We start from the raw sequence: 21,564 nt of genomic DNA, 5'->3' as shown, positions 1-21,564 counted from the left end.
ATTGCACAGAATTGGGTAGAAAAGAGGCCTGGCTCATGGTAGGTTCTCCACGCCTCTGATGATTGCATGCAAACACTTGGAAGATGGGAGTTCACACAGCGCACTGAGCACATTGAGGCCAGAGAGCACTCAAGCAAGGCCAGGAACAGAAACAGCATGGTGAATCATGGGTAAGGCTGGTGTGAGATGAGTGACATTCAGATGTCCAGGGGACATTCCTAGTGTGCAGCCAGGCGGGACCCAAAGTGAAGGAGAGAAATGGAGAGAGTGGTTTTGCTTCTCACAGGGGTGTCCTGGCACCCCAGACTGGACTAGTCAACCCTCCACGTGGCCCTCTGCCTTCCCCCCTGCTTGGCTATAGTAATTGGAGGAAAGGTAAGCATGATACACAAGCCCAAGGTAACTGTCCACTGCAGGGCCACAGTGCCATGTTCTGATAAGAAGCTGCCCTGTGATTTTCTGAAATTTCCAAATTGAAACTCAGAAGTCCCGGCCAGGCGCAGTGGCTCATGCCTGTAATCCCAGCACTTTGGGAGGCCAAGGTGGGAGGATCACTTGAGGTCAGGAGTTCAAGATCAGCATATCCAACATGGTGAAATCCCATCTCTACTGAAAAATAAAAATAAAAATAAAACCCCTAAAAATATTAGCAGGCATTGTGGCACATGCTGGCAGTCCCAGCTACTCAGGAAGCTGAAGCAAGAGAATTGCTTGAACCCGGGATGTGGAGGCTGCAGTGAGAAGACATCCAGACTGGGTGACACAGAGAGACTCCATCTCAAATAAATAAATAAATAAAAAGAAGCCCTTTCAGGAGGCCAAAGATGTTGGCAGGTGCAAATCAATGTAGTTTTACAGAAAATCCAATCCAGAAACCAAAATCTGAGTAATCAATCAGCGCGTCGTTCCTGTTGACATCCGACTGTCCCTAATGTCAGCGCCTCTCCCCGCCCACTCCTTTCCTTCCGCTTACATGATCCGGTTTGAGTTCTACGCAGCAGAGAGACTTGACTAGCACAGCTCCTGCTGCAAGCCCACTCTTGGCCTAATACCACCGCTGCTAAAACTCATAACACTCTGTTTCAACACAGAAATAGAAATACTTACAAAAGTATGTTGCTTTGACACCTCCGCCTCTATGCACTGGGTAGCACAATGTGGAGCTCTATATGCTGAAATATATACAATGTCCATGCCACACTTATTCCAACACATTGGACTTGATTTCGAGCGCTCAATGCCAGCTATGACGCCAGCTTCGGCCCCTGGGTTACTCCTCAGCACTGCCTCTTCTCACTGTTCTGATTTTAACACTTAGCTGACTTGAAACCCTTTTAAACAACAGATAAATAAGATTCTCCAAACATGTTTAGCTCAGCTTCCTAAAAGTACAGAAATATGATTTTCTAATACTGGGCATCAGATTCAAAACACCAACCAGTGAGAATAGAATCTCCCTGTGGATCCCTATTTAATTAAATCTACTGATTTCCTGGTAGAAAAGGTCTTATGTAACATAATTTTAGCAATTTACCTGAAATTTAGCAATTTACCTGAAGTATCCAGATGGGGGGAAAAGTGGCAATGGTCTGACTGAAAACAGGTAGCAATCTACCAAAACACCAATAATCCCTCCAACTTGATTTTCTGGCCTCCGGAAAATCCTCTGTCAGATACACTGCACAGCCCTCCAGATGAAGCAGGAATTCAACTTGACAACATATAAATCTCTGTGTACAAAGATGATTGGAACTAAATAATTATTTTACCCTGAACATATAAAGATATTACAAAAAGCAGATATTTTTCCTTATGTAGGGGCTAGGGAAGTGAAAAAAACTAAAAGCATTCAATATTCTGTCTGACATATTAAAATGTGGATGCTTAAATTAATGTTGGGTAAAAAATAAAAGACACCACACACACAGAAACACACACACACACACACACACACACACACACACGCACACACATATTTTTTGAGATGGAGTTTTGCTTTTGTTGCCCAGGCTGGAGTGCAATGGTGCTGCCTCTGCTCACTGCAACCTCTGCCTCCCAGATTCAAGCGATTCTCCTGCCTCAGCCTCCCGAGTAGCTGGGATTACAGGCACACGCCACCTTGCCCGGCTAATTTTTGTATTTTTGGTAGAGACTGGGATTCACCCTGTTGGCCAGGCTGGTCTCAAACTCCTGACCTCAGGTGATCTGCCTGCCTCTGCCTCCCAAAGTGATGAGATTACAGATGTGAACCATCTCACCCGGCCAAAAGACAAAAATATTAAGGAAATAATTCACCCTTGAAACTATATGCTGAAATCATTTTTTTCTACATTTTTCTAAAGAGATCAACAATGACACAGGAAATTGCTTTGACATGATCACCAAACTAGAAATTGATGTCAGTGGCATCCTTTTTAAAATGACTAAGACTAACTTAATTACAATGATTTTAAAATTCTTACTTCTTCTGTATTTATCATAGACTATTATTCCTAGTGCCTGCCTAGTCCCTATTATTAGAATTGAATCAGCAAGCTTTCCTCCAAATTAGGCAGTATATCCCATTCATTTCCAAAAGATACATACAATCAAAATGGTCACATTGTGCAGCTCATTGCTTAGCTCATAATAAATATTTCTATCTGTAGGCAGCAATTATGATTTAGAAACAGAGGCACAGAGTACATAACAGCAAACAACTGAAATTAATTAAATAACCCTTCAGCTCATTTCTTGGAATAAAAGTTTAACATGAACTCTCTTTGTGGGTAATATCAATTGCTTGAAAATGAAGAAAAGAATATTTTTATAAAGAATAACTTACAGCATTAAATAAGGTATTGTTTCCATTAAAGTGGACTTAAAGTAATAAAAATTAATTCAAAGATATTTTATCCTTTTAAGAAGGAATCTTCCTGTTGCATCACTGTATTAACAGATGGAAGGAATAAACTAAAATAAATATGGATTTCATAGTATTTAACTACAACTTAAACATGGCATATCGTTGTCTGGTCAAATATTCGTAGTGCCGATCAGAGTACAGACTTGAGGATACGCCTTTAAATAAACAACCTCTTATCTAAATCTCAGAGGCCTGCAAAATTAAGTTTGGGATTTCCCAGCAGCAGGGAGCAGGCTTCCTACAAGCGTCTGGACTTGGATCTGCGCTTGGGGCCAGGAATCTCTTGAGCCTGGCCTGCTGGAAGCAGATGTCACCAATGGCGTTCTTCCTTCCTCGGGGACATCAGAGGCTGCCGAGCAGCGGTGCTCTGCTTTGGGCCGTCAGAGATCAGCAAATCAGGTTTACTGTGCAGGACACAAGCTTGAACTGGTGTGTATCAGTCACATTAAGCCGTGTGAGATGTTCTCAGTTCCTACCGCTCCTTCTGCTGTAACTACTGATGTGCAATTTCTAAAGTTCATCTTTAGAGTACACGGCATGAAGTCTGAGCTCCTTCAGACGCCTTCTCCCCCCTCACACTTCCCACACCACCGTTTCCAGCAGGCAGTCGACATCTAGGCTTTGAGGTGGACATGTAAAGCCTCAATGTCTCTGGTTTCCTGGGACGGCCTTCTCTTTTGATGTCCAAATCATGACACGAACAAGCCTTGGAGGACCAGTGCTTAGGGCGGAGCTCTGTCAGGTCATCCAAGCACCTCCGTTAAGACTTGCTGAGCAAATGCATAATCTATCAATACATTAGGTTCCATGTGGCTACATCAGCAATGGTGTGGGGTTGACATGCCATTTTAATACGCTTTTGTTGCATCGGGTGCTGACTAAAATATTCATTTTTAGATGAAAATACATAAATGTTCTGACTTTTCACAATTTGCTTCTGTAAGGCAATACAGTGGAATACTATTACTTGGATTTTTATGTAAAATATTAAAAAGGAAGAAAAAACAAAAAGAAAACCATAGTTCTCTAAAAATAAAATAATTCTATTCAGTCACCACCCCTGCTTTCATAAGGAGCCATATATGTACTTCTAGCCCCCAAGATTGACATTATTAAAGGTTTTCTGGCCGGGCGTGGTGGCTCACGCCTGTAATCCAAGCACTTTGGAGGCCAAGGCAGGCGGATCACCTGAGGTCGGGAGTTCAAGACCAGCCTGACCAGCGTGGTGAAACCCCGTCCATAAATATAAATAAATAATAAATAAATAAATAAAAATAAAGGTTTTCCATTGTAATTTTCTACTTTGATGAACAGAAATATGGTACAATATTTATCATTCAATACAGCCAATGCTCAAGTGTCCAGCTCAATAGCCCTTTAGCTCCCTGCATAGTAGTCCCTGTAGCATGTCGTGTTGGAAAACTAATATATGTTATATCGCTCCATCACCATCAGAACCTTGGGATGCCCAAAGGATACTGTGCCCCAGGGCACCTCGCAAACTGCAAAGCCCTTGAATAAAGTTATTTCCCCTGAAGCCAGCACCGTGGCACCTACGCCATGTGATAAGCCTATCAAAGAGGTTTGTGCTTCGTTAGGCGTCAAGGATAAAATTGGGAATGTACTGAGAGATGTTTGTGTGCCGTGTGCAGTAACAATTAGGAGGGAAGCAGTTAACATTTTGTCACTTGATGATCAGCGATTAGCTTCCAGATGCTTTTGAAACAACTGTTTATTTGTATGTCGTATATCTTGGTGAAAGCAATCTCACTGATATGATCAGTGAGCAGATCTTTAGAAAATGCAATGGGAATCCCATCAGTGAGTTGCACACACTACCTTTTCAGCACAGAAAGGAGGCATAAACTTGATGTTTTGCACTGAGGATATTTGTGATGGTACCAGGAGCTCAGAGCTGTAACTCATTGCCATAAAACCCCACGTTTTTCTTACAAATAGATGGGCCAAAGCAGCATGTTCATTGTTTGTAGAATACTTGTAATTGTTTACACAATACTTGTAATTCCTTCCAGTGGTGAGGGATGATGTGCCCCAGGAGAGAGAGGAGGGAGAGGCCGAACCAAGCGGCTGTGAGGGGTCTCAGACGATCGTGCTGCAAACATGGTACCCAAAGGGCTCTCACACAAGGGCTTCTGCGCACACAGGCACCTGCTCAATCCTGTCCCAAGGGCAGGTTCTGGGCACCGAGACAAGAAGCGTGTGGGACTGGAAGCTACAAGTGTTCCCTCTCTGTTCCCTCCCAACTCCAGCTCTAACCACACACCCCATGCCCTGTGTAGACACGGAGATGATGTCACCACAGTGGGTGTTCGAACACCGGATCCAGGAGTGGGGACCAACGTCTTTGCCTTGGGCACCTTCCTCATTGAAGTCCCTGTGATGAGATGAAGAAAAGCTTCAAGGGCCAACAGTGGGCTTGAAGATGCTGGGCTCACCCCTAACCCGTCGCCCCGACCCCCAGAGTCAGATGCCAGCTCCTCGGCTGCCTGCACCGGGGCGCAGGGCTGCCGCCACCCACAGGCTCATCAGCCTCGGAGAACCGTCCGGATCTGAGAGACCCAAACTGCCATTCCAGCAGGGAAACCTCTAGAACCAGCCATGATTCAAAACTAAAAAAGCAAACAAATCCCTCAGGAATGCAGGCTGCTTCCTCATCTTCATTTTGGACCTGTCTCCTTGCAAGTTCCTTCTAAGAAGAGAAGACTTCCCACTCCAGCTGTCTCTGCTTTGCCGAGGTTACTTGGCCATTGGTGTCTTATGCACTTCAATATGGAATTAGCAGCAATGTCTCCTCCAACGTGTACTTACAGAGAATGACAAATGCTTTATGTGAATACAATAAGAACACACTTGCGTACTTACAGCACCTAGCATCTGCCCCTGGCCTGTGCAAATTAAGTGGTACAGTTCCAGCAATTTCAATAATTTATTATATCTTTGCTATAAAATGAATAAAGGGGAAGGCCAGTCATTATCCATTTTAAGATGCGAACAAGGACTATAGGCAACACTGTGGGTTGCACAAAACAAAAATGATTGGGGCTGGAGCCTTCAGTGTTCTCAGATGTTTCACCTGAACATGCTCTTCGGTGCCCACGAACCCCTGGCAGCAGCGTGAGCCAAGACACACATAACCGCCCTCCTAGGAACTTGATATTTTAAAATCACCAAGGATTTCAATAAAGAAAAAATTACATGTACAAAAATAAAATGCATATTCCCTTTTTATTCCCTCCTCAGAAGTGTCTCGTGATACAGCTGTATTCACTTCTCTGGTGGTATCTTTAAGACACGTATCACAGGTATCACAGGTGCAGCAGGGGAGCCTTCCTTCTGTGGTGCTGTTGGTCTGCAGTGCTCGCCTGCAGTGAGTGAGCCTGTCTTTCCCGGTGAAGGTGTGGGGGCTCTTCCTGTGTTTGCGCCCATGCACTGTGGCTGTAAATGCACTGTCATAGCCATTCCTACCAGTCCCGCTTGGTGTTCCCGTAACTGATTTTACTCCTGCAGCCCTCCCGAGGCTCTTGGTATGTCTCAGAGCGAGTTAACTTGTTGTTGAAAGTCTGTATGCATCTGTTGAAGCTAGCTGGCTTCTTTTCTGTAACTACCCCAAAGTCTCCCCATCTTCTACCTCAGGACACGCGTGCATCCTGTGGCCAGTCCATCCAGAAAGCCCATGGAGGCGGCTGCCAGCGTAATGAATTGAATCCTCATAACAAGGGAAAGCTCAACGTTTGAAAAATTCACATATTTTCCATCATCATGGTCTACACTGTACCAGATTGTGTTTGCCTAGTGGCTAGGATTGATATTCGTGTTTGAGTAAAATGAATTAAATATGAAAGAGAAAGTTCAAAATGATCAGCATGAAAACTGACTCACTGGACAGATCTCAAGTCAAACGCATCCTGAGTAGATGTTTCTGCACTGACCATTTCTAACTATCTAGCATGGACTGAAGTATCAAGGTAGCAAGGGTGAAACTATTTTTTTCAGATTAAAAAAAAAAATCCATGATAATATTGCCCACCCCCACCCTAAATATTTTGCTACTGAAAAAAAGATTTTACCTATAATAAAACATTCAGGCTGGGCACAGTGGCTCATGCCTGTAATCCCAGCACTTTGGGAAGCCGAGGCAGTCAGATCACAAGGTCAGGAGATCAAGACCATACTGGCTAACACGGTGAAACCCTCTCTACTAAAAATACAAAAAAATTAGCCAGGCTTAGTGGCATATGCCTATAGTCCCAGCTACTTGGGAGACTGAGGCAGGAGAATCGCTTGAACTTAGGAGGCGGAGGTTGCAGTGAGCTGAGACTGCGCCATTGCACTCCCTCTGGGCAGCAGAGAGAGATTCCAACTCAAAAAAACAAAAGAAATTCAGGTGAACATTTTTATGCAAAAGGGACAGAGAATCTTAACCTAAAACATCTAAGTGTAATTTAAATTTCTTATTCTTTTTGTAGATGAGGCAAAAAATGTATCCTTGATTCTGAACTTATTAGAGCCATATGGCCAATCGTAAAAACAATATGCCTCTCTCAACATTTTTACCAAAAAGGAGCAGGTTGAGGAGAGTGGACCCAGGCTAGCCTTCCTGGGCAAGCTGGGCAGATTCTGTTCAGGAGACATCTCTTTAAAAATAGCAACAAGAGTTCCCGTTTTCATTTAGACATTGCTTTACCTACCCTCCACTAAAAGCCTGTTCAAATACCATGCAAGTGACTGATATATTTGCAAAAATTGTTATAGTTCTTAGCCTCGTGGGAGGCCCCATACTGAGAAAACAGTATGTGGCTGTCTTTGAGATAAAGCCTTAACTAAAGTCTCAGACCCAACACTGGAAGATGCCACGTACCCCAGGAATAGGGGGTGGCCCTGCCAGGAAGTGCCATTTCCTGCCTGTATTCTCTCTCACCTGAAAGAGACAGAACAGCCCAGGGGGCAGGGATCTCTGGCCCTGCAGGGGGTCTCCTCCATCATGACCTCATCACATGCCTGTCCCCGAAGCTGAGTCACTTTGCTGCTGATTCCCAGATTCTGGCTTGTGATCTCTTCATCAGGTTTATCTTGATGCCTGTCATGTGGTATTCCTTGAAAGTCAGCATCCCTAAAATTCCTGTCATTCCTGTTCTATCCCAGGGGAAATGGACTGTGTTTCAACAAGCTGAGGCACCTTTTATTACGTGGAAGGAAGGAGAAAGCCTGGCTTGTTGACACGCTGCTCTGTCCTATTTTTGTCTGGGCTGTGTGACCTTTAATGGAGCTGTAGACCTGGGCCATGTGGGAGAGGCCACCACAGCTGCCCAATGGGAGTGACGCAATTCCCTGGGATGTCGAAGCCAGGCTGCCCCAGAGTGGACTCGGACCCAGAGCTGATGTCACAACCACAGGGTTCACTATGCGTTGGATGCAGGATTCTTGTTTCCATCAGGATTGAGGCACTGCACAGACACTCTGAGAAAAAGCATGCAATAGAGGCTCGGCTGTTCAGTGAGCCTACCCTGCGATGGAGGTGGACAAGATTAAAAAAGAAATACGTGCATAAATAGCAGTTTGAGGAACCAGACAGTGCATGACAGGAGCATGCCAGAAAAAAACTGAAAATCACTGGTGTTCTTTCTGCACAGGCCAATACATAGGTGCATGTGGATATTCTACAGTCACGATATTGGTTCCCAATTAAGAACACTCATTATTTAGTGATCTAATTAATTCAAATAGTATTAAGTATCTGTGCAATCTTAACTTGGACAGGTCACTTACACTCCCTGATCTCTCTTAATGTTCTCTGAATAAGGATGTTAAAATTGATGAGAACGAAATTTCCTTCTAACATTGTGATTCTAAGATTCAGCAATAATAATAGAAATCCAGGTAATTATCCCTGATCTAATTATGGTGTAATTAGGCCGCCGATGATGTGCGGCGTTAATGGCGCCTGACGCCGGGTCTCACACCCCAACAACTTGCTCTCCGAAATGGATTTTGAGTTTGGAGTGGCGTGATGATTGCAAGACTTTGTTATTCTGAGCCCCAGTGTCTGCTAAGTGGCATTCAATTAGTCACATGAAACGCTGACTCATCCGTTGCCAAAGTCTTCATTCAGAAGAAGAATGTCCATTCAAGTCAGATTCAGCGAAATTTGTAATAAAAGGAGTTGTCGAGGGCTTTCCGTTCAGAACAGAACAGGCAGGAGACTAAGAGCACGTTTTGCTTATTTCAGTCCTTTAAGACTTTTATTTGGTTCATTGGAGATTGTATATATATGCTTTCACTTAGCACCTATATATTTAAAGATTTTGATTTCATCATGATAATTTTGGAAAATCAAGGGATAACAGGTTTCCATTTAAAAAAAGAAATGTAACTGTGGGGGGTAAAAAGAGATATATCTCCTCTCTGAAAATCAAATTTACTTGAGGTTTTAGAGAATATATAAATATTTAATAATTAGAAGTCATATTATAAATTAGAATGCAAGTTTGGCAGAACTAGCAGGATAAAGCTGGAGACTCTGGAGACAATCTCTTGTGGCTGACTGCATGGCACCCCCTCGCCCTCCCCCAGAAGGCATCTGTCCAGTTTTGTCAGGAACGGCATCCGTTTGCTCACGAGAAACTGCCCTAGCCTGTGGTCCTGACAGAGCTCTGCAGGTGAGGCCGCAGCTGTCTCCTGCGGGCAGGCGGTGAGCATCCGTCCTGGTCCTGGTAGCTGCTGCCAGGCGACACAGAGCCTTACCCCCACTGTGCAGATGTGCCGTTCACCAGTTGTTTCCTGGCTTGAATATCTCCAGCTGTGGATTTTGAGCCATTTATGACGAAGCCACATTGTCATATAGAGGACACTTTTTTCCCCTGGATCTTTCCAATAAAACCCTCTGAGCAAAAGCCTTCCCTGTGTACCAACAAAAGACCCTCCAATCTGCAGGGTCATTCATTGTCCGATAACGGAGAAAAACAATTTCAATGAATAAAAGCCACTTTGCGTTCTATCTTGTCCGGTAAAGACTTTCCATTTTAGAAGGAGCTTTTATGTTATATAATCATGACCTGAAATTTTAGTTTACTTTTATCTGCCAAAAGAAGTGCTCTTATTTTAATTTGTTCTAAACCTATAGAAATTAGTCCATTTTCCCCTATGTCCTCTAATATTAAAGCTATCTTGGGGTATGCTTTCCTGTCTTTTTTTTTTTTTTTTTTGAGATGGAGTCTTGCTTTGTCACCCAAGCTGGAGTGCAGTGGTGAGATATTGACACACTGCAACCTTCGCCTCCTGGGTTCAAATGATTCTCCTGCCTCAGCCTCCCAAGTAGCTGAGATTACAGGTGTGTGCCACCGTACCTGGCTAATTCTTGTATTTTTAGTAGAGACGGGGTTTCATCATGTTGGTCAGGCTGGTCTCGAACTCCTAGCCTCAAGAAATCTGCTCATCTTGGCTGGGATTATAGGCATGAGCCATCTCACCTTGCCCAGGACATGCTTTTCTAGGGTTTATATGACAAATGATAGAGAAGTAATGACCTCTCGCTCCACTAAAATACAGGACAGTTTAGAACACAATTAACTTTTCTATTCCTGAGCTCTACGCAAAGATAATCTAGTTAATCAAGAAATGTCCAGAGCCACCTTGTAAATGTCCAGATTAGTCTTTTTTTTTTAACCACCATTTGGGTACTGAAAAACTTACGCAAGCGACAGACTCTGTGTGACTTGATTCCTTAAAATGCAGTCTTTTCATCCATAAACCAGCAAGTCCTCTGCTGTTAATATGGTGTCATTTCTCACTGTGCGACACTTAAGATGCACATTTTGTTTACGTGTGCCATTTCAAATCTTTGAATCGTAGTATAGAGTAGACTATCTTCAGTCCCAGTTAAAATTATGGTCTAGACTAGTATATTTATCTAAATTAGGGTTATTTGATTTCACTGAGGTATATAGTAGAGAGACAGCCACAAATCACATTTAAGAGAAAGCAGAAAATTTGAATAGTCATTCCTGACATCCATGGAAAATGGTCTTAATAGACCCCTCAACGTTCAGTCCAAAGCAGGAAGAAAATTCAGTTTGTCAAACACTTAGATATTGATGCCAATTTAAGAAACTCTCGGTGTTTTTGAGCTGTGGTAAAATTGCCCTATTTTTATGGAATTTTCAAAATGACCCCTTTCAAAATTATGGAATTTTGAAATGGCTTCTATAATCAGAGGGAAACATTCTGATTATAGATATTATTTATCTAGGCCTAGATGGAATAATAACAAATTGAAGGGATTGACAAGTTAGAAGTAAAGATTTTCTTGTATTTATTCCCTTTCTGATTGATCATCAGAAACCGTTACAAGTTATTTCAAGTAAATCTCTAAGGATAAGCAAAAATGTAAATGGCCAACCTGTTCTTGTTTGTGACTGTGTACTTGTCTCTAATTGTCCACTGTTAGAAAAATCATCTTCCCATTTCTTCCTCTGCCCTTTGGGAGTTCACCAGTAGGTCACTGGAGAATGAACATTAGACCAAGTCAATGCCCAGGCACCTTGTTTCCTTTAGGAATCTGGCCTTATATGGCAAGGACCCACAGGTCCACAATTTAAACCTCTAGTGCTCAGGCTGGCCTCAGCTGTCCTGCCTTCAGTGGCACCCAGTTGAAACCCTCTCTCACTGCTGAGGGCCACCTGAGCCCCTACATCTTCAGTAGGGGCTCCCTTTTCTTCTCACCTTTAATCAGTTCCTTCCGAGTTTGGTTTCACTCTGGGCTATTGATTTCTTCTCCTTCTTTCCCATTTAGTAGTTCTGTGGACAATCTTCTGGGGTCTAATCCATGCCTTAACTGGTTTTTGAAACTTCCCTTGTATAAAAATCGACTCAGGATGGATTAAAGACTTAAATGTAACAACTGAAGCTATAAAAACACTAGAAGAAAAGCTACAGAAAACTGTCTTGGACATTGGTCTAGGGAAAGAATTTATGAGTTAGACCACAAAAGCACAGGCAACAAAACCAAAAAATAGACAAAAACTTCTGTACAGCAAAATAAATAACCAGCAGAGTAAACAGGCAACCTATAGAATGGGAGACAATATTTGCACACTATGCATCTAATAGGGAACTAATGTCCAGAATTTGTAAGGAACTCAAATAACTCAACAACAACATAATAATTTCATTGAAAAGGGGGCAAAGGATGCGGACAGACATCTTTCAAAAGAAGACACACAAATGAGCAAGAAGCATATGAAAAAATGCTCAATATCACCAATCATCAGATAAGTGCAAACTCAAACCCCAATAAGATGCTGTATGACAGCTGTTAGAATGGCTGTTATAAGAAAAAAACAAAACAAAACAAAACAAAAAACAAGAAGAAAACAGGTGCTGGTGAGGATTTGGAGAAAAGGGAGAACTTGAACACTGTGGCAATGTGAGTTTCTGCCCTGAAAGCTGCATCTCAGAGCACAGGCTCTGGTGTGGTCATATGTGCAGAGCACCATGGTATGCACAGACCCTGCACACAACCACAGTGGTAAACCAAGCGACTGTGGTAGTGAGGAAGCAGGATTGTGTTAGAATGCCATTTCCAATTTTATTTTTAAATGATCGTGAGCATTTGAGATAGTAACTGTTGATAATACATTTCCTTTTGAGATGGAAGGAGGGGAACTGGCACACTAATTTACTGTTGTCAGGTTTCCTTACTTTTCAATCACAAATCCATCTGGTTTTGTTTTGTTTCATTGTTTTGTCTTCTTTTGAGACAGAGCTTTGCTGTTGTCGCCCAGGCTGGAGTGCAGTGGCGCCATCTCAGCTCATTGCAACTTCTGCCTCCCAGGTTCAAGAGATTCTCCTGTCTCAGCCTCCTGAGTGGCTGAGATTACAGGCACCTGCCACCATACCCAGCTAATTTTGTTTTTTTAATAGAGATGGGGTTTTACCATGTTGGCCAGGCTGGTCTCAAACTCCTGACCTCAGGTGATCCACCCACCTTGACCTCCCAAAGTGCTGGGATTACAGGTGTGAGCCACAGTGTCTGGCCCATAAAAACCCATTTCGAAATCACCCCTACTTGCTTTTAAACATCTGTCCAAAGATGGGGAGCACCACTGCAGGTTCCTAGCAGAAGGCAGCTCCAGGTAGATAAAGCGTCCTTCCAAAATTAAAGGCACCAAAAATCAAACACAGTAATAAAAGCAGAGTTTTTAAATATTATTCCTAGAAATAAATTTTCTTTTTTGAAACTGTTGCTGAAAAATTAAAAGGGAGCTGGAGAGTCTTTCAGCAACAACTGTAGAAGAAAAAACATTAGGCCCGGCTCGGTGGCCCACACCTGTAATCCTAGCATTTTGGGAGGTTGAGGCAGGAGAAACATTTGAGCCCAGGAGTTCAAGACAAGCCATCTCGAAAAATAAAAAATAATAATAATAATTTAGCCAGACATGGTAGCACACACCTGTAGTTCCAGCTTCTCAGGAGGCTGAGATGGAAAGATCGCTTGAACCCAAGAGGTTGAGGCTGTGGTGAGCCCTAATCGCATCACGGCACTCCAGCCTGGGGGAGAGTGAGCCATGTCTCAAAAAATAAATGAATACATGAATAAATAGAAAAAAAAATTCCTAATTGTTTTACTACTCGGTAAAATTATTAGTCTTTGGATTTCCCAGTAAGCCCTTTTCCTTGAACTTTCGTCACTCCCTGATTATTGGAATATTCTGTTTCTAAAGCACTTTTGGGTTTAGAAAGTGACATTTTTTTCTTCTTTTTGATGCTCATTTTAAAAGGGAAGCATCCCAGGCTCAGAAAGTGAGAGTTGCCCAGAGGTGATGGGAGAAGCAGCCAGGGAAGGTTTTGAGATTCTGATCGCAAACCCTTGCCTCGTACTTCTTAAAGTTTTTTTGTCTGGGTTTTTCTTGAATTAATTAAAAAAAATTGAAGAACATGTTGCATTTTTTCCATTCTTAATTCCCACTGTGTTGGAACTTCAGGATATTTTGGTTATGCAGGAAATTAAATTCAGCACTTGCTTGTGGACCCATAGACAATTGAAAAATGGGGCTTCTAATCTCTCCCCCTTCCAAATATACGTACCTATGTATATACACTAGTTATATATCTATACTGTATACATAGATATGCATGTGTATGCATACATGCAATATTGTATACACATGATTTCATATATATGCTATATGTATATATTAGTTATAGATGTATAGTGCACATATGTGTATGCACATACATGTAATACACACACACTCACATGCAGGTCAAAGTCTTTTAATCCCAGCACTACTGGCATCATTTGCAACAAGGCAACTTCTCCTGTGGGGGGTGGTGTCTCTACACACTGTTGGATGTTCTATCCCTGGCCTCCACCTGCATGATGTCAGAACCATTCCTCTCCCAGTTCTGACACCAAAAATGTCACTAAACATTTCCAAATACCTCCTGGGAGAGCAAAATTTTCCACACTGATGAAAAGCCACTGATATAGAAGCGTACTTTTTTCAAAGAAATGCATAACGTGAAAATTCCCCACATATCCAGAAATAAATGAAATATAATTGATTTCTATCATCAAAGTATCTATTGGGGAATAAAAAAGAAATAGCGGATTTAGAAAATCATTTCTGTTCTCTCATTACCTGCAGACCACAGTTTTCATAGTCCAGCCGCCTAGCATTTTTACCAGATCATCACAATTCTGAAATCACTGTTTGATCTGTATTTCAATAACATGAACAGTGCCAAATGCAAAGAGGGAATATTGTTCTGCATTTTATCTTCAGATCTCCTTCCAGCTATCTTTGGACATTCATCAAGTAAATGTGACTGTCTTGTGACCTTGTTTATTAGTGTATCACTTCATGTGTGTCTTGAGATTATAATAGAAAACATTACTTACATCAAGAGACTTGTGACTAATTTTTAAAATCCCAAAGCTCTGGTGATTCACAAGCCATGCAGTTAGCAGACCTGAGGGTGTTCAGTGTTGAGTAAGCGCTGGTATGGATACCGTCCGATGTGACCAGCAAACAGGCAGCCCATTCACCAGAGACGAAACCAGCCCCCTACAGACATTCACCCACCGCTGTGTGTGCTCTCAGGATGTCAACCCTCCCTCCCCTACCGTTTCTTAGCCTCCACCACTCAGTGGCTTCCTGAGAAGATCCTCCCTGTGAGGTTGGGGTCATTCAGTCAAATATTCCTACTGAATAATTCTATTCCCCTTTCATCTATTTGGTGGCAGCAAAAGCATCAAATTCCAGGCCCTGACATGAAGAATCTCACAGTCTAGTGGGCTTTTGATGTCTATCCCATCAAATCGCCGGAGAGTCAAAGTTTCATTCTAACCTTGTAAATAACTCCTCTTCAAGGAGCTGTGGTTTTCAAGGCTGCTGAACAAGACTGATATTCTCGAGTTTTAAGAAATGATCACAAAACAATCAAACAAAACATCCTAGATTGTTTACTAAGAATGTCTTTGAGTAGAAATGCTCTGAACAGTAAAGTTTCCTGAGAGTGAAGTGGAAATAAAATTACCCCGAGTTCATCCTGAAAACAGGCAGGGCTTGGATAACAAAGCCAGGTTCAAGTAGATGGACCGGTCTGTTATCAGACATGAGGGTAAGTTTACTGTTCCTGCCAGATAGGATCATTGGCACTCAGGTCGCAGGAGAAGACCCTGAAGGCGGAACCTCTTCGGAGGGCCTGAGGACCACAAGGCAACCTGCGTGCTTAGAGCAAAGTGATCCCAAGTGTTATGGCTGGGGGTGAGGGGAGCTCTCTGAGCACTAAAGCGGATTTGGCTCTTTCCCTTAGAGACTGTGGGACTTACCCATCAACTCAGATCCCTTCAGCAGGTATCTGAGTTTTCCTGCAAGTGAGTTCAGGATAAAGCAGATGTCCCTCTGAATCTGTATTGCATTTTACCAGATTGGAAAAACATACATTCCGAAAAATATTTTTATAATCACAAAATGAATCCTGCTTCATGATGATCAGCGGTAACTCTCCTGGAGTATGAATGTTGAATGCCAGTCACGGGTCCTGGCGACACTGGCCCTTCCCAGCTCCAGGTTGGTGGCCGTGGAAGAAGAAGGATCAGTGTCTAGAAAATTAAATTTTGTCAACAGAAGCTCAAGTTGGGACTTTTCAATGCTTAACTATTGATTAAAAATTCTCTACAACTAAACCGCGCCTGTACCTGAGCCGCCCCACAGTGAAATGGTATGAGGCTCTGAGGCTCATTCTCCGGTGGCCAATGGGAGGCCAAGGCTCGCAGAAACTCCTGGGGTCCCCAGTCCCGACTAGAGGCTGCAGACAGAGGCCAGCCCGGCAACCAAGTGCCCAGAGCAGGATGCCCCACTGTGACCCAGAGTGTGAAGTGAGATTCGTCCAGTAATTCCATCTCACTAATCACCCTCCAAAAGTGACGAAGCTTTACACACTGAGGAGCCTCTCCTGCCATTTGCTGTGGCCTTAGTCCCTTTGGGCTGCTGTAGCAAAATACCACGTCTGGAGGCTTGTCAACAGCAGACGCTGTGTCTCCTGGTTCTGGAGGCCAGACGTCCACCGTGATGGCACTGTCAGACCCGTGTCTGGGGAGGCCTGGCTTCCTGGCTCATAGACGGTGCCTTCTCTCTGTGACCTCGCTCGGTAGAAGGGGCAAAGGGTTTTTCTCTGGGGATGGGTTTATGAGGGCACTAATCCCACTCATGAAGGCTTCACACTCATGACCAAATCTCCTCTCAGAGGCCCCCCGCCTGGCACTCTCACGTTGGAGGTTCAGCTTCAACCTATGAATTTGAAAGACACACAAACATTCAGACCGTAGTGGGCCTGAAGCCCTAGGTATGCTCCATGACTTTTTTTCCAAGCACAATTGAAATCTGCTTCTCCAGGAGGCCCATCTTGACTACCTTCACTTACTTTTAGTTTTATAAAACATACGTCGTAGAAATCCAACTGTCATGTTTGTCTCTATGTCATGTCGGCTCTCGTTGTTTCTTTTTCGTTTGAGACTGAGTCTCACTCTGTCGCCAGGCTGGAGTGCAGCGGCACGATCTTGGCTCACTGCAACCTCCCTCTCCCAGGTTCAAGCGATTCTCAAACCTCAGCCTCCTGAGTAGCTGGGATTACAGGCACGCGCCACCACACTTGGCTAATTTTTGTATTTTTATTAGAGATGGGGTTTCACCATGTAGGCCAGGCTGGTCTCGAACTCCTGACCTCAGGTGATCCATCTGCCTGGGCCTCCCAAAGTGCTGGGATTACAGGAATGAGCCACCGCACCCGACCTCAGCTCTGTAGCTTTATACACACACAACCCATGTTTCCTCACTGCAGACAACATACTACTTAATTGGAAAGAAGACCTGCGTGCATGTGTGTGTGCGTGCACACGTGCGTGCAGTGTTTCTGATGCCCACGTGACAGCTCAGAGTGCACAGATCCACACAGCAGCCCTGAGTGATGCCGTCAGGGCCAGAGCAACACAGGCACAATGTGTAAGTACATCATGTTCCATTGAAATAGCCAAGCACCTGTTCTTTTCAGAAAAAAAAAATACCGTGAAAGTATAATATGCCATGCGAACATAAATTGTACTCTACTATGATACTGAGGGGAAATGCATGACTTTCTTCCATGTAGGATCAAAATGTGTGAAGCTAAAACAAGTTGTTCTTCACACCATGGGCTAATGAAATTAAATGCAGCGATCAGCCCGTACAGAGAAACACCGCAGCTTTCCTGCTCACATTCTAGTGATTGCTAGACCTATGCATGACAGATGCATTTCACACATTTTAGAAAATACGATATTAGTTCGTGTCCTAAAACTGGTCATCATAATGCAGTTGAGGCCATCCGGTAACGCTAAAGTTGGAAGTGTGATTTTTAAAGATAAAGATTTGGAGCGGAGAAAATGATTCTGTGCTTCTTCAGGCAGGACATCTGAGCATTTAAGTTTTTAGAATGTGGGATGTGCTGCAATCTCCTCTTAGACAAAGTACAGTGTGGAAGGAATGGGCTCTGACCTTGGTGTCTGAGTTGCCAAGTTTCCCAGGAGCAGACACAGCTGCAGTGAGGGCGCATTCGCACCGGGTCGGCTCCCCCGACATCTGCCATCAGCGAGTGATGCACCTTAGGGAAATCTCTGAATCTGTTTGCATCCTGCTGGTGAACGGGGCGCGTCATGTCCGTCCCATGCAACTCACATAACTACGAAGACCATGTCAACGGCATCAGACCTGGAGAACAAATCCGTCTTAATTAGATCCTATTTTGGTTTCATAAACCCCAAGGTATTAAAAAGTAAGAAACAATATTTTTATAAATCAAAAGACAAAGTTATAAAGGAAGAAGGATGTGCCTATAAAGTCCAATGACAAAGACAATTTTTTGGTAATAATAATGATGATAAGTTCAAACCTTTATCATTCAACAAATATAAGTCTATTCATTTTGGGCCAGACACAACACAAAACCACAAGACATATATTTATACAAAAACAGATAACAGACGTACTAATTGAAGTATAGTAATTAGTAGATTATTGGCATACGCCATGTGTCACCACAGTAAATAAGTAAGTCATTGGCTTTAGAATGTCACATTGCTTTGAATGCTGCATAGGTCTGTGTGATCAGTATGGTCCCACCTTTACCAGCCTTTCTGAAGAAATGTAGTGAAGTGTTTCTAAATAGCAGAAATCCTGTTGCAGTAACTGCGGCTGCTGGCGGCTTTGATGGAGGTTCAGCGAGGGTTTGCTCTGTATCAGTTCTATTATCAGGAGTGATGGAAAATGAAGTCACCCGAACCAGTGATGTGCGATGTTGTGACAGTCTCCCCCCAACCTCCAATCCTGAGGCTTGCTCAGAAACCGGTTCTAATTCTGGTCCTGAACCTGACTTTTTCATTATTACACTGCTTTTCCTATCGGCTCTCTATGTCACTCCTCCCCCTACAAGAACGTTTCTGTCAAGTGTTTAGTGTCTTCTAACTCCAGACCCTGTCAGGTCTTTGGTTCTGGCAGCCGACACCCTGGGATGAGGCTGAGGGATGGAGGAAGGAAAGCCTCGGGCTTAGAGAAGGGAGTCCCTGGGTGAGGCCCCCCCTGACATGACCAGCGGTAGGGCACTGTTCCCTGGCATCCCCCAGAGGGCTTCCTGAGCCTCTGTGAATGGAGAGGAAGAAGCCACTTCAGAGAGTCACATCCACGGTAAAAGGTAAGATTTACCAAGTCACTTCTGAGCGCTGTGCTGGAAACGGAACCGTCTAAGCTGCTGGTGACGTAGAGAGAACGTCCTGCTTGCACCTGCCCGTGGTCGGCCGTTCCCACGTCCACATCAGGTAGATAGCAAGTCCTCGGCAGGCACAGCAGTTCTAACCAACCGTGACATGAAATGCAGCAAAGCGCGGGACCCAAAACCATTTTTGTTGATGAAGCTCCCTCTGGAAACCACTTTTCAATATTGCCTCCTGAAAGAGAAAATAAATTATCCCCTGCAGTCAACATTTTTAAGCAATGGCCACAGGTATAGTTCCATATCCCAAACATAGCCCAGAGAAGCAGGAAGGGAGGGAGGAGAGAGGAAGTGTAAGGGAGAGAAGGAGAAAGTGGGGAGGGGAAGGAAGGAAGAGCGGGGAGAAGGTAAAAAGGAAATGAAAGAAAGAGGAAGAGGGAGGAGAGGGAAGGGAAGGGAAGGGGTGGAACGGAGGGAAGAGGAGGGGGAGAAGGAGGAGTGAGGAGAGAAGGGGAAGAGGGGGAGGGGAGGAAAGGGTAGGGGAAGGGAGGGAGAGGGGAAGGAGGGAGGAAGGCAGTGAGGGGGAGGAGGAGGGGAGGAAGAGGGAGAGAAGAAAGAGAGAAAACAAGGAGAGAGAGAAAGAAGAAAGAACGAGGAAGGAAGGAAGGGAGGAAGGAAGGGAAAGAGAAAGAAAGAAGAGAAGGAAGAAAAGAAGGAAGATGAGAAGGATAGAAAAGCAGGGAAAGACCATGAATTCTATTACATGAGCAAAAAGTAGAAAAAGGACGATTTTCAAGTAAAGAATTACCTGCGTACAGCATGCATTGCATTACTGAATTCTAACACATAGAAGTAAGGTTTCTTAATGTCTACACGCACATTATTTGGGTTGCTACCGATATCTCAAATTTAACTCAAGCTGGCTCTGCAAATGGTTTTCTATTTCCTGCCAATCTCCCTAAACGTCATCCATGACAATACCGTGTCTTTGTTTTGGTTCTGGAGCTAGAGCATCAGGACTGGCAGAAATAGGGAAGAAACGGTTGAAGACTGTGTGGATTTCAGCTCTGCACCACCACGAACAGCAGTACTGTGAGGCAGGCGCTCTCTGGAGCGCTTTGTACATCATAGGTTCATGATACAAATTAATTATGACATTTGTGTTTTAAATAAAAATAAATATAGTAGAATTAGTCTGTATCGATGCTCTCTGATATAGTAGCCACTAGCTCCCTGTGTCTACTATTTACATTTAAAAATTTTAAATTAAATATGATTTGAAATCCAGCACCCCGCCACCACACTGGCCATGCTCCCAATGCTCATGGGTAAGCTGCTTCGGCTGCCACGTGGGACAGCACAGGGGTGTCCGTCATTGTGCAGGGTCTGTTGGGCAGTCCGGGGCCAGGTCCTGCCCCTCCAGGACCCCTATGGCCCACAGGTCAGCACAGCTGTCTTCGGATTTGTACTCCCTATCTGGTTTCAGGTATTCTTACTTTTTATAATTCATCTTTCTGCTGTTTTAGGGTAAGAAACAAATGTACCCCTGGGAGCCATCGAGGTCCGACTGGAGGTTTCCTTCCCTTCTGAATAGAGAACTTCTGGGTTGGCTGCAATTCTACCAGGTCCAGAATTTTCCCACCACCACCCCTCGCCAGGCTTTTTATCCATAATTGTTTTATTGACTGGTGTGTTTTGCTCGCTTGCTTGCATTCTAGTGCTCTCTGAAAGCCCAAAGCTATTTCCAGATCTCGATTCTAGATATAGATATTAGATCTAGATTCAATCTAGGATCACAGATTCTAGAATGTATGAAATTGAGTTGACTCAGTTGTGACTTCTTTCTTTCATTATGATTTAAATAATTTGCTGAGATAAGTATGTGTGCTGCTCAGGATTTTCGCCGTGTTTTACAGGACGGACGCTCTTATGAAGTAAGAGACTCCTTCCTCCCTATCAGGCCACCGGCAGAGAATGCATGTTAAGCGCCTCCTTCCTTCCAGGGCCTGGATAACACTCCTTTTTGACTTTCTCAGTAGAGTCACATACATGATTCAAAGCCTCTCCTTGAAGATCTCGGGCAGCCTCTTTGTTCTGGTTATTGCCTTTTACAGGTACACGCTGCCAAGCCCTGAGTTCACCTCTCCTCCCGTTGGTGAGGATTCTCATCTATTCTTTCATTCACTGAGGCAGTGTGAGGAATTCGTATCACAAAGAGTGACTGGTGTGGCAAATGCCACGGGGAGAAGGAGGAATTGGCGCTGATCATTAACGTAGACAGTCTTGTTTTGTTTTTCTACGGGTCTATTTATATCTCATCTAGAGGTGCTGGTTTTAGAGATTTTTCTTCCCAATTTTCTTTAGGAATAGCTGTGGGTGTGGGTGTGAGTGTG

The 21,564-nt window shown here is 43.7% G+C and overlaps 1 long non-coding RNA gene across 1 annotated transcript; it reads right to left on the bottom strand.

Moving 5' to 3' along the window:
• Nucleotides 1–4,882: 4,882 nt before the first annotated feature.
• On the bottom strand, nucleotides 4,883–8,277 carry LOC119467450. The gene is made up of 2 exons (XR_005195989.1): nucleotides 7,845–8,277; nucleotides 4,883–5,102 (listed from the first exon to the last, which is right to left on the bottom strand). It is a non-coding gene; the product is annotated as an uncharacterized LOC119467450 (long non-coding RNA).
• Nucleotides 8,278–21,564: the final 13,287 nt, after the last annotated feature.

This window comes from Cebus imitator, unplaced genomic scaffold (assembly GCF_001604975.1).
Source record: "Cebus imitator isolate Cc_AM_T3 unplaced genomic scaffold, Cebus_imitator-1.0 Scaffold291, whole genome shotgun sequence".
In the NCBI taxonomy this organism is placed as follows: Eukaryota; Metazoa; Chordata; class Mammalia; order Primates; family Cebidae; genus Cebus; species Cebus imitator.
This window is presented reverse-complemented; position numbering and strand designations above follow the sequence as displayed.